Raw genomic sequence first — 13,979 nt, forward strand, 5'->3', positions numbered from 1 at the left:
TGTTCAAAAAGATCATTTGCACTACTGGCCTGTAAAGAATAAGTGTTGAACTTCTGGCTTTTGTCCCTTCCTATTTTAAACAGGCAGTTAGTTTGCCAACCTCTTGTAAAAAAAAAAAAAAAAAAAGGCAAATTTTCCCTCCCTCAGAATTTTAGACCAATTTCAAACTTGATTGCCTTTGATTTCTTAAAATTTAAAGAAGCGTGATTACAGAGGTTTTAACTCTCTCTAACAGATAATACTCAAATGTACATTTCTCTCAGAGTATAAGCAATTCATCTGTCCTGGAAATTGAAAGTCTTGGACCCATTTCATCTTCAGTTCTCTCCACAGTGAGAAAATTGGGTGCATTCAGTTTTGATAAGTATACTGGCTATCTCGTACAGAGTTGTTTTTTATTACCTGCAGATCAGGCCACGTCTAAGCTAAAGACAAAAGAAAACTGCGCGTTCCCAAGTTCGTGAATGAGTGAATTGGTGTGTGGAATCGTGAAGTGGAGCCGAGTATGAGAGAGCCTTCCCTTTTCCCAGATTTCCCTTTTGGATCTTTGGATTTCCCCCCACCATGTGTATATATATTACACCTGTTGTAACTAAAACCTGTACTGAACTGAGAAACCCGGTCTGCACCTGAGTCCTCCCCACTTCCATGACGCATCACATTCAACATCTATGAACACTTTTGATACCTTTAAAAAGACCCACCGGTCCAAGATTGCCTTTATTTAGTTTTATGAATTTATACTTTTGTAACTGTTGATGCTTGTTGTTTCTACAATGGAATCACTGTGGCGATCACTCTGAAGTCTCTTTGGACTAGTTTTCAACTTTGCCTTGTGTTGTTGGTTCTATTTTAAACCTAACACGGTATGTCACTGTGCGACTGTCTGCGAGGACCAGTCATGGAAGCTCCACTAGCACCAAGTCTGTCCAAGAGAGACCAATCACGTCAAAGACACGGGGTCCCCCACCCCCTTATAATAGCCCCTGGTCTCAAACCAGGCTTTCCCGCTGTTATTACATAAACCCTAAAAGATGTATGTTTGTCCCCATTAGGATATGGATTTTTGTCAGTGTGTGGCACTGCAGCCTAAGGTTTACATTGTAAACCTTGTGTAGCAACACGAAAGTAAATTAGTGAGTAGTGTAACAAATAATTTTCTACTGTGTTACTTTTACAAAAAGTAACAAGTAATCTGTGATACGTTACTTTTTTTTGAGTGAGTTTTAAACAAATGTCTGTCCTCCTCCAGAAAATCTTATGTATGCAAACACGCGTTGCAACTTCATATCTTGTGCGTTTTTGTTTTTTTTTGACAGCGAATGCGCACCTGCGGACCACTTATGTGCAGCCCTGGTTATTTAGCTCATCATATTGCAGCCACAGAAATTCTTTTGTCCATGAAACCATAAAGCTGCACTTTCTTTTTGCCTTATAGTCTGATTTGTCATAACTTTTCCGTTTTGTGGTAAGCTTTTCTTTGGCTGTCACTTCTTCACCCTGACGTGTCTTATTTGGCTCAGCAGAACTAAAATATATATCCTCTGCTTTTACACACATACACACACATAACGCTCAGCGATTCTCTGCGCGATCAACCTCTCATATGTTTAAGCTGCGGGAGATTTCACTTGTCATGTTTGCATAGTAAGCTAACGATTGATAAGATGATGTCAGAGGAATTGGTGCAGAAATTATCATCACTCACCAATCAGTGCTGTCGCTCTCTATACACAGTTCCCGCGATTGCAAAGTGAAAGCAAAAAACAAGCGCAAATTCAAACGCGATTTCAATATGTCACATATTGACAGTGGCTCATCGATGCCAATGACATAATTACCCAGCTACGTTTCCGAAAGAATGCAAAAGCATTGACATATATTTTTCCTTCCTACAATAGCCCGACGGGCAGAGCAGAGATAGATTTTATAGCCCGACTGGAAAAATCGCTAGCCCCGGGACGTTGGGCTAGCGATTTTGCGAGCCCTGTATCTGATTGAGGAATCACTCATCTTTGGAAAAGAGAGTTTATTACAGAGAAATGGCTCTTTCCAAAATAAAAGCTATATTATACGCTTCTTCTGGGCTATATTCTCAGCAGTATATTAAACATATCAGGTCCCCATAAGGAGAATCATGTGCTAACGGCTGTCTAAATGACTCGGGTAAAGTTTGTAGCATGCGTGCTTGTTGTTTTTGTCTGCTTCCACTTGTCTTTGCACTAGGATGATGTCGGCGTAAATGTGCAGTCATATTCGTTGTGTTCCCACTAGTGCTGTCAGCGTCCCGCTTTCCAAAATAAAAGCTATACTATACGCTTCTTCTGGGCTATATTCTCAGCAGCATATTGTAGCGGGTCAGGGCTGTTCGGGGTTCTGTTTGTACAGCTATGTTTTGTTTATGTTGCCATAGTGACGGGTGACGCCCTCTCGCTGCGACGGTGTGTCCTTCCGGGGTCAGAGGGCGCCCTGTGTGTTGTTGTTGTTGTGCGGTTGCCGCCCTGAGCAGTTAGCTAGCGGCAGCGTTCTTCTGCAGATGTCAATAAACGGCTGTGCTCCCTGGCTAGCTCACGGGAAGCAAGACCAAACGACACCTCCGTCTCCTCGTTGTCTGAGCTCGCCACATTGGTGTCAGAAGTAGGATGATGGTGGCACCCCATGTTCTGACCCGAGTGACTTTTCCCCCGCCGGTCGTGACCGGCCGGTGCGCCAAAAGAAGGCACCTGGACATTTGAAGGACTTTGTGTGGGGTACTGGGGTCGTCGGGGACGACTGACCCCTTAGGTGGGGGCTATGTAGCGGGTCAGGGCTGTTCGGGGTTCTGTTTGTACAGTTATGTTTTGTTTATGTTGCCATAGTGACGGGTGACGCCCTCTCGCTGCGACGGTGTGTCCTTCGGGGTCAGAGGGCGCCCTGTGTGTTGTTGTTGTTGTTGCTGTGCGGTTGCCGCGCTGAGCAGTTAGCTAGCGGCAGCGTTCTTCTGCAGATGTCAGTAAACGGCTGTGCTCCCTGGCTAGCTCACGGGAAGCAAGACCAAACGACACCTCCGTCTCCACCTTGTCTGAGCTCGCCACAATATTAAACATATCATGTCCCCATAAGGAGAATCATGTGCTAAAAAAAAAGCCTCCGTTGCGCTGCCCAGGTTGCCTAGCAACCATGATACTAACCACTGGAAACGTGTCATAGCTTTGTTTGACAGAAATGAAGGAGAAAATCTTTTGTTCAGTTGTTTGTTTGTTTCTACATGAGCTTTGATCATTCTCTGTAAGATTAAGCTCAGCTATTGAACGGCGTATATTTTAAAGTAAAGGCTTTAAAACCAAGTTAGTACAAACGTCACTAATGTCACATAACTTTGCCGACATATGGCCAACAGTAATGTTTAATGTTCTTCCTTATTAAACATTTGCACATAAATAAGTGACATAATATTCAGTACTTACTTTTCACAGTTTACTCTTCGGCAGCTCCGCTTCTGCCGTCTGCGGCAGAATTCTCCACACCGACTGCCGCGCTATGAATTGTGGGATATATGGGACCACGAAGTCTACACTGCCACAGCCTTAAAATTCAGGGAAATGAAGGACGCATTTCAGGGCCGCATTTCGAGCAGCCTTTGAATTGGGACAGCCTTCGGCGCGCCGCTGTGACGTAATCGGCCTTGAAATGCGTACTTTAATGCTGCAGACCCTGAATTGGGATACAGCCTGTGTTGAGCGCTCAGTGGATCTGCGCTCGACAGTGCAGCCTAGGCGGTGTAGTCGAACGCAGATTCACTGAGCGCTCAACACAGACAGCATCGTCAGAAGTAGGGCTGGGCCATATTATACCGTTCACGGTAATACCGGTATAATGTTAGGCAACGATAGGAAAATGAAATATCGCGATAGAATATGAGTAAAACACGCATGCGCAGTGCCTTTGTTTTCATACGCACATGGCCGATTGTTGAGTGAAACAGATGAACCAGAATTGGTTTGTAAAAATGGTGCAACTTCAGTGATGTGGAACTGGTTTGGTGTTTGTCTGTCAGATACACGACAAAGCACATTTTTTTGCAGAACATGCAAGCGGCCGTCGGACTAAGATGCCCTTAAATCTGGGAGTAATCTGGGTCCTAAACTCCGTATACTTCAGGTCAAACGAAAACTGCAGCATCACTGTGAGTTAAAAACTGTCTAAATTCTTTCATCTTCAATAAAAACGATCAGCGTTGCTGCTTTACCAGGTGTAACTATGAAGTTTAACTTCCAGGCATCCATGAAAACAAAATGTATTACATTTAACGGAGTTAGAAGTTAGCAGGAAGCTAGCGGAAGTTAGCTCGCTAGTTTCGCTAGTTACCTAAGCATGATATAGCATGTTCTGACTGAGAGATTTCTGAAAAAAATCAAACGTACAGCTCTGCTATCACTTCCAACATAAATGAAGACAGGAAACTAAACAGCAGTGACGTTTGTAGGGTTACTGAAGTTGGGCTAGCTGGTATATAATGATGTGCTACGTGATCGCTAGCGACACAGCTATGTTAGCATAACATAACAGTGAAACTGGAGGACGAACACTAACACTTTTCCACTTATAAAAGCTAACGTTAAGGTTCCTCATGGTTAGAGACAAATGCAATCGCATGGCAGGATGCTGTAAAAGGACCAATCTTCAGTCAGGAGAACAACTGAGATAATCCATCCACAATACGAGGTTAGTCATTAATATACTGCAGCAACATGGGAATAGAGCCGCTGCCAGAGAATTCAACATTAATGAATCAATGGTACAGAAGTGGAGGAAGCAAGAAGAATGAGTTTAATAAAGTTTGATTTATCTGACTGCTAATGTGCCTTATAATCCCGTGCACCTTATGGTCCGAAAAATACGTACTGCACACTGCAGTTTAATGTTGCAAAGCACCTCTTTTTAACTTCAGTGGATATTATACATGGTTATGCTCAGTATATGTCAGCCTATTTCTACTGGAAATGCCTTTTGGTTAAACTTTCAGCAAGGAATTTGCATTTGCACTGTTACATTTTTATAAAGCTTTAATTTACATAAAAACCAGCTTCTTGTTTAAGTGAAAATAAATGATAGGTTGTCTTTTTGCGCTAGTAATGTTGTGGAGTTGTATTTTGTCACGCATCAATTATATCGTCAGTTATATCGTTATTGCAAATTTTCAAATATATATCGTGATAAATATTTTTGGCCATATCGCCCTGCTCTAGTCAGAAGGAAAGTTGATAAAATAAATTACAAATTTTGTATTGTTCGATACATATGCGTACCGAACCGAAAGCACTGTATTGAACGGTTCAATATCGATACGAGTATCGTTGCACCCCTAATACTTATCCAACTGATTATGATTGTATATCAGCCTGCTGTGGTGTACAGTAGGTGCAAGAACTCTGTTGCAGCTTTGGTGAGGGAAATTCTATTAATGTATTTTACTTAGCACTGGTTAGTATATATGGAGGCAGTATGATGGCTACATCTGCTAGCATTAATTGATCATTATAAACCACATCTCCTTGTCCCAATATGGTCACTTCTGGTCCTTTTTTGCACCCACATATTAATTCTGTTGTACAGTGCTTGGGTGCTGTGTAGCACACCTAAGCCAAGGATAAAGTGTGGGTTCTTTGAAGGTCACAACATTTCCACTTGTCACACACTTCAACTGAGATGCAGCAACTAGCCAGACGGATGGGTCTGTGGATCATATGCCGAGGTCCTGGGAAAACTCCAAACAGCTGCAGAAAAAGCTGGAAACGATCCTTGAAGTGTTCGAGACAGCAATACATCACACCGTGATCTGAGGGGATTTGGGGGACTTGGTTACAAGGCACTTGCGGTGACAGTGTGTGGCTCCACTTGTCAGAAAGTTGTTTTCCTCTTTGTCTATGATATTGGCATTTCAAAGCGCAAGGTGGATAAAATATGAACCTATGCAGAGTTATTGATTGTGCTGTGTTTTTTGAATTTGTACACTATGTTTGCTTTTTCCAAAGTCCTCTATAACCACAGGGTTATAAGGTGGGACAAGAATTTTCTGTTCACTTACGAGTTCCAGATTTCCAGAGTCAGTCCGGTTCAAATGTTTGATCCTACAGTCATTTATTCTTTAACCCAACTGTCTGACCTTCCTTCTTATAGCCTGAAGGAAAGACAAAAAACTGGGCCAATCTTTAAAAAGAATGCAGAGGGTTTTTTCCAAACAATTTCAGTCTTTATATTGTAAGCTGTTATACACTCTCATGGTACATTTTCAAGGACAGAAGTGTGCAAGTTTGCCTGAGCTCCTCTATCTGAAATTACTCAGTGTGCCTTGTGTAATATGTGGCTAAAAGGTGTCTAAAAACACTCACCTGTGATGTTTGAGATATAATATTTCTAACTAAACAGTTAGGGTTGAAAAAAATTGCAGATCAGGAAACACCCAGATGCACAGCAGTTCACACCTTTTCCAACCTGCACAAAAATATCCGTGTGTGTGTGTTTGTGTGTGGTAAAACTCATATTTGCAAAGATATATTCATACAGCCGTGGGCATTATACATTCAAGGACAAAGGTTATGCAGCTGCTTGAGAGTTGTACACCTTGAAATGGAGAGCGGACCCAATAGATGGAGACAATCAAACAGAACTATAACAACCCCTGAACACCCTGCGCCCTCAATTTAATATACACCCCAAGCAAGGTGTTCACTCCATCCGAGGGGAAGTTGGAATGGTTCCCTTTTTACATTTACATTTTTACATGGGTCCTAGCAAAGAAAAGGAGGTCATTTGGGACTGATTCATTTCCAGCATGCTGACAATGAAGAGTGCTGCTCAGTAGGCACACGGCTGTTCTGTGCCTAATCACATTTAGCTTATTGGATTTGGTTTTGTCTAAATCAAGTTTAGTAGGAAAGATGAGAAATGAAAATAATGAAAAGGCGATGAAATGGTGTCCTCCTTGATTTATTTTATTTAATATATTCCTTTATTTTCCAGTCAGTTGATTTGTGTTTTCACATGAAAATGTAGCCAAGTACAGGATAGGGTAGGGGAAATTAAAGTAAGATGGAGAGAATGGGCCAATAGCTAGATTCGTAGGAGGGATAAAGTGAGTTGCGTGGAGAAGAATGACTGGAGCCACAGGTAAAGTTGCTATGAATTGTATTAAACTATTTAGCAACAATTTAACAGCATTTCATGAACAGGAATGAAAACATAAAATAAAATACAGTGACAGCAATAATGTTAACAATCAGAATCCTATCTGAGCTCAGATATGTCAGTCTTGCCGGCTTAATATTTCAGTGTTCAGTCAAGTCAGATCCAATAGGTCAAAAGTTTGTGATTGGTGCGATTTCGTCCTACCGCACTGTTGCAATTGTTCATGAGAGAAGAGCAACCTGCCCTTCTGGGCCAACTCGGAATGGCTGTGGTTCGGTTCAAAGGGAAAGGCTCGCCATCTTCCTCGTCAGGAAGAGATCCAGGTCTCACGATCCCATAAAAAAAAAAAAAACCTAGCCTGTAAACAACAGGACTATTACTAATTCAGTTCACACTCTAATGATATACATGGCCATATGTAAATAATGTAAGTGCTATAACAAAACAAGCACAAAACATTAATTCTAATTTCTAACTATAGTCTATACAGTGCATCTTAATCATGAATGCAATCTTTAAATCACAATCAGCTTATTCTATCATTAAGGTGCACAATTCTATCAGAAATCAGAAATAAACCATAAACTATGGTAGATTGTTTTGTTTTTTCAGTATTGCCCTTTAACTGAATTACAGGAGCATTGCTTTACACTGCATAGCAATGAAGCAATATATTATTTACACTCAATGTACAGAATAAAATTACCAAAAGAATATACAAAAACTCACAGGCTGTAGTTTTACAGTATGTGGTAACGTATCAGCACAGTAAGAATACACACGGACATCTATCCAGTGCTGCTCAAGCATCAAATGTAACAAAATTAAGTAGATTCATGACCTTTAAGATCAACATTAACTTATTCCATCATCTAATTTTAGTGCGTTTAATATTCAACAAGTAATACTAGAACATCAACAGCACACAAGCTGAGTGCTCAAAATGGCTGAACTCCGTGAGAAACCCCGTGTGTTCTCCCACAGTGAAAACGTGGTCAGCTACAGCTGCAGCTATGAGCATTAGGCTAGTTAGCTTTTCAATTAGCCTGATTCGCCCAGTCCCAGTTTAACTCACCAGCACACTTCTAATGTTCAACTCTCAGAGAGGATCTTGTTCAACTCTCAGAGAGGATCTTGTTCAACTCTCAGAGAGGATCTTGTTCAACTCTCAGAGAGGATCTTGTTCAACTCTCAGAGAGGATCTTGTCCACTTCATCCGCTCCCGCGCAGATCTACAACATTGAAATTGGGCCATTATATTCCCTGTTAACTTCTTGTTAGCTTTTTAGCTTCAAGGTTAGCTTAACAGCTTCTGACTCACTGCGATGGTTTCAAGGTCCGAAATGTTCACAATAAATCAGGTCCGTTTCTCCAAGGTCCATGCAGATCTCCGGTATGGATATTTGCTCAATTTATCAAGTTAATAGTTATTTTCCAGCGAAAAGCTTGGCGGTGAAAATCAGCGATGGTCTCGTGCACCTCCGTCTCTCTCTGTGTCTGAGCACGTGACGGTACAAAGCAGGGGAAGGCGGGGCTTGTTCCTTCCTAACCAGTAGGGGTGTTAAATATACTCTTTGGGTTTTATTCTTATATTTATAGTACCGTATTTCCCGGACTACAAAGCGCACCTGAATATTAGCCGCACAAGCTAAAATCAGGGGAAAATCCTGTTTTGTACATACATTAGCCGCACCTGACCAAAAGCCGCAGGTGTTTCAATGTTGACTTATCATATGTAAGAGAATATGCACAAAGGGAATTGTCAGGAAAGAGATGGCTGTTTGGAGACACATCACTTTTATTAATATTTTGAAAAACAAGTTATGGGTACATATTTGCATAACTTTTTAGGTATATGTACAAGTAGCGGTAATTACAAGTACGAAACATGTACTGTGCTTCATAAATGAGTAACAAATGTAGTACATAACAATAACCTACAGCACACCAGAAAAATAGATTCAGACTACCTTTTAGGCTCAGGTGCAGTGACACGGCTTTAACAAGAAGAAAAGTCAAGTCATTCACCACCATCTTCCTGCGCACTAAAACCACCAAAGTCCTCTTCTCCAGTGTCGGATACGAACAGGCTCAGGATGGCTACGTCATCCACTCTCAGCTTCTCTCCTTCGTTGTCACTTACAAAACCAAAGAAATCCTCGTTGTCAGTGTCAGAGTCAAACACCCTCAGAAGGGCCGTGGCGGTGTCCTCCTCTCCATCATGCAGCAGTCCAGCCCTTCGAAATCCGTTGGTGATCGTGGATGTTTTCACACTTTTCCACGCTGTCAGATTCCACCGGTGGAGTTGAGCATAACTTGCTTTTCGCAAGTTTATCGCCGCTCGTCATCCACGACTCCCGCTGAACGCGTAGCGTTAATTTGAAGTTTGTTTTTCGCGCTACTTGTACGGCACTATGTTGCCTGGCGGATGGACACGTGACCAACATACCACTCTTGAACCCAGATACTGTGTGTCTGATCACATGCCCTTCCGCCAGGCAACGTAGTGCCGTACAACAGCGGAACAAACAAAACAAATCGTCTTACGATATGACAAAAATCATGGAAAATCCATAGAAAAGCCGCACCTGACTAAAAGCCGCAGGGTTCAAAGCTTGTGCAAAAAGTAGCCCGACAATTACGGTATTTATCTTTTATTATTGATTTATTTTTGATCAACTCAGTGATTAACAGAGTAATGATAAATCCCAATTAACAATAACATGTTGTAGTGCATTACTGAGTCGTGTAAACTCACTGGGTTACAAAAACACAAATAAAATAGTTTTAATACTCATTTTAGACCTAATTTGTATCTTTAGGCACTTTGTTACTAGCAACCTTTGCAAAAACACATAAAATTCTTTGCATTTCTGTAGTATGAGAATAACGATAACAGAGTTTGACAGGCATAAAATTGTATTTTGGCACCAACAAGGTAATTCCCAACAAGCTTTTCCAATGAAAAAATGGAAAAGCATTGAAACCTTTAAAAAACTAGCATGGTGTGCTAGGTGTACTTAGAAAATATAGGAGACTGGACATGTAGAGCACAAAAGAAGTTGCCTAAAAGCTATATATACAGTATGTGAGGGTCATGTCATGAAGAAACAGGAAAAAATCTAACAGTAATCATTTTATTTAGGTGTCATCTGCCTCATCTCTTTTAGTTCTGGTTCTTCCATTGACCACTAACATTATAACATGTTATGGCAGCCACGCTGTGAGGCCACCGCTTGCTAATCTACTTTAATTAGCTAAAGCTAACACAAATGTAAGATGCTGGAAAGGAGCAAAGGAAGGCAGTAGAATGAATGTTATGATACACCGCGATAGGCAGGGCCCTCTTTGACCATCTTACACTGGTGCCTGTCAGAGTAAATATAATTAAAGTACAGAGCTACAGTACACTTTGATGAGTTTGCTGCAGGTGTTTGAAGCCCAAATTAGAAACCATCGGCAAATCAAGCAACCATAGAAAGTGAAGGCACTGCGATGGAGCAGCTGTGCACACACTGAAATGACAGCAAGAAGCTGTTAAACAGAATTTAAAGCTGCCTGCCCGATTCAACCGAGATTGGTGGATGACAGGAAACCTGAGCAGATTCAATTCAGATAATAATTATGAATGCCATAACGTGTAATGAAAGAATTAAAGCTTTTCTGACAGCTCCAGTTTATATCAACTTTAACATAATCAATAGAATTGATTTTGCAATACCTGCATGTCTGCAAATTGATTAGATGATTTACAAACGCACTGAAAGAAAAGTGTAATTAACCAAGTAGACTACTGTGCCAAAGTGACTCATCTCCGAGCAGGTGAAAGAGAATATTCTAATCTCTCAAGACTAATTATTTTAGAGCCCAATTTAGCAAGTATTTAAATCCATTACCTACTCCAGCTAAAATCTATCACTGACATTTAGATTTATTTTTAGTCTCCCTCTGAATCACCCAAAAGGCACCAACAACATGGAGTCTTTTCATTCAGGTCCATTTCATCAGAATTCACAATCTTCTGCTTTTGCTTTTTTTTCTCCTGCTGAGATAAAATATTAACACTGAAGCCTTGACAAAATGATGACATCTTATCAATTAATGATGGGAAGAAAAGTGTGGGGGGAAATAGAAAGCCCTAATGTCCTTTTTCATCTTGAGGAAAAAAGACTGATGCTGAGGAATATTTATACACCAGCAATTAGACCGGGCCCTTTAAAGAGCAGAAGCCCTGACAAATGACTCATCTTGTTAAGCTGACAACATTCATACACTTGTGTTGTTTTCAACAGCCGCTTTCCTCAGTAGAATTATATAATTGGCAAATATTCCCAGGATGACTTGAAAACACTGTTCTGTTAATATTGCATGTAAATATGAATATTTTGAAAATGCGCTCATCAGAATAGGAAAAAGTCCATCTTAGCAACATGGCATGACTATTGGTACCCAAGCATTTTGTGAAAGTGCTAATTGTCCAGGATTTTCATGCACAACCGTCTCTTTACTCTGTTTTCTTGAGGTGGTGTGAAACAAAAGATATTCACTGATCTGTTCTGCGGATAGTAACTGATGAGGCATTAGAGGAGAATGCAAGGACGGCCTGGAGCTGTGTGGAAGTTGGCACTGAGCTCAACTGACATCGTTACACATCCAACTGGCAAATCTCATATAGGGCACATTATTTAATCTGCTTTCGCCTACCCACACTTAATTTACATCTGCAAGCTGTTTTGCAACCCACCTCTACCGTAGCTCCTCTTTTCTCATTCATCAATGTGATGCCTGAAGTTACCCACACAAATGCAGCAACCAGATTTCCACTCAGATCTTTAGCTATTAACAAATGCAACCCGTAGTAAAATAAGCTATCAACCATATTCACACTAAAGGACTATAGTGGTTCTAAAAAAAAGTGTTCAGACTACAAATGCACTGGATGGTCCACCTACAACACTACAGCAGCCATCCTTAAACTTTACATATGACTGCTAACCAGGGGTTAAAGTGAGTTTATAAAACACAGCAACTGTACATTAGGTTGCATACACACTGTGTGTCTGCACAGAAACAGCTTATGTGGTTCCTGATATCGCTGAAACAGAAAACTTGCGATTGAAACTACAACTGAAAACACTATTTACACTAGCTAGATACTAATATTAGCAGTGTACTGAAGAACATAAAAAATTAAGTAATTTGATGGTATATACTATCAGTTTTAATTGTTCATTAGCTGGAGGTGCAGAACGATCACAAACCCCTGTCATTAAGCTAAGCAGAAACTATTTAGCTCTTTAGCTCTGTGCTACTTAGCTCATCTAAAAATAGAAGATTACAAAAGGCTGATTCACAAGGTGTGAATAATAAATTGTAGACATCTGTATGTGTCATGGATCGCTGTGTGGCAAGCAGGAGGAGGACCCAAATGCAAAACTCACAGACACGGGGATGAACTCGAGAAACACAGCTTTAATGCTGGCACAGCAGAACACAGGAAATACAAAACTAAACTGGGAAAAGTAAACTAACACTCGCAGGTAGACACAGGAAGATCCACACAACATGAGGGAGAACGCGACACAGCACTGAGGGAGACGCAGACATAAATACACCAAGGGTTAACGAGCGGAGTGGGAGCACACGGGGAACACAGGTGACACTGATAATAATCACGAGACATGGCAGGAGTGAACACAACACTGGCGGGGAGACGGGCGAGGCGAAACAGGAAGTACAGAGGTTCAGACAGGAGGAGAGAGAACGAGTAGAACACCAACATAACGGGCAGGGGAGACACGGAATAAACACGAAAGGGGACGAGGGCTCATGAATACACAGAGGGGCACACAGGGGGTGAGAGTCATAAAGGGAAAGCACTCAGGGAACAACACAACAGGGCAACTCAGGAAACAGAGCCTAAACAGGGAACTGAATACAAAGACACATGAGAACTAAGAATACTGGGCCAACATGGCCCAGGACCGTGACAGTATGCTTGCTTTGAGACTGACTTTTTGCTTAACATGAAATTAACTTTTTAATTTTCTTATTTTTTTAATCCTCAATTCACTAACACGAGAGAAGAAAAGTCCAAGTTCAGTCTCCAGTTCAGTTTTAATAAGTTTCTTAACATGTCATTGAAGAACAAAATGCAACACTGGGTGATCAGCTCCTTATATAAAGAACTAATTTGCATGAAAGCTTTTATACAGTTTTCATTCTAAAAACCAAAGTAAAGGATTGCACTCAGTGGTAATGTGCAAGAGAACATTTTAATGGATCATTGAACCCTGCCTGTGGTACATCCTTACAGAGGGCCTTTGTTGCATCTGTCAGACTGGACCACTTTGATGCATAATAAATAAATAATAATAAACTTTATTTATGCCAAGGGTATGCCAAGGTGCTTAACAAGTAAGATAGAGTATAGGAGGAGGATAATAGAAATAGGACCAAAGCAAGTACTAAATATGCAAGCAGATAACTGTCACTAATACATAGGAAAGCAACAGGTACAGAGCAAACAAGAATTTAAATGAGCATAAAAGTGCATGATATAAAATCATAAAAGATGCATGGACTCAGAAACGTTATTTGTTCATCCAGCTGAAGGACCAATGAGCTTATGCGATAAAGAAGTGTCCTACAGTGTTGATCAGAATTGAGTGAAACATGTACACAGTGAATACCTAACATCTCCTCATCCAAGCTGTACTCAAGATCAAGTTCAAGGTCATATGTGATGCTACATGAGACACAATTGTCACATGAATCGTTACTCTTATTGGCAAATTAAATGAGACTGGTTT

The 13,979-nt window shown here is 40.9% G+C and overlaps 1 long non-coding RNA gene across 1 annotated transcript; it reads right to left on the reverse strand.

The window, feature by feature from the left end:
* Positions 1 to 7,150: 7,150 nt before the first annotated feature.
* Positions 7,151 to 9,584, reverse strand: LOC146695893 (uncharacterized). Its single transcript, XR_014923640.1, has 2 exons — positions 8,489 to 9,584; positions 7,151 to 8,399 (listed from the first exon to the last, which is right to left on the reverse strand). It is a non-coding gene; the product is annotated as an uncharacterized LOC146695893 (long non-coding RNA).
* Between the last annotated feature and the right edge of the window lie 4,395 nt (positions 9,585 to 13,979).

This window comes from Copadichromis virginalis, linkage group LG13 (assembly GCF_057382275.1).
Source record: "Copadichromis virginalis isolate Kocher_CV1m ecotype Utaka linkage group LG13, C_Virginalis_male_GT1.1, whole genome shotgun sequence".
NCBI classification, from domain to species: Eukaryota; Metazoa; Chordata; class Actinopteri; order Cichliformes; family Cichlidae; genus Copadichromis; species Copadichromis virginalis.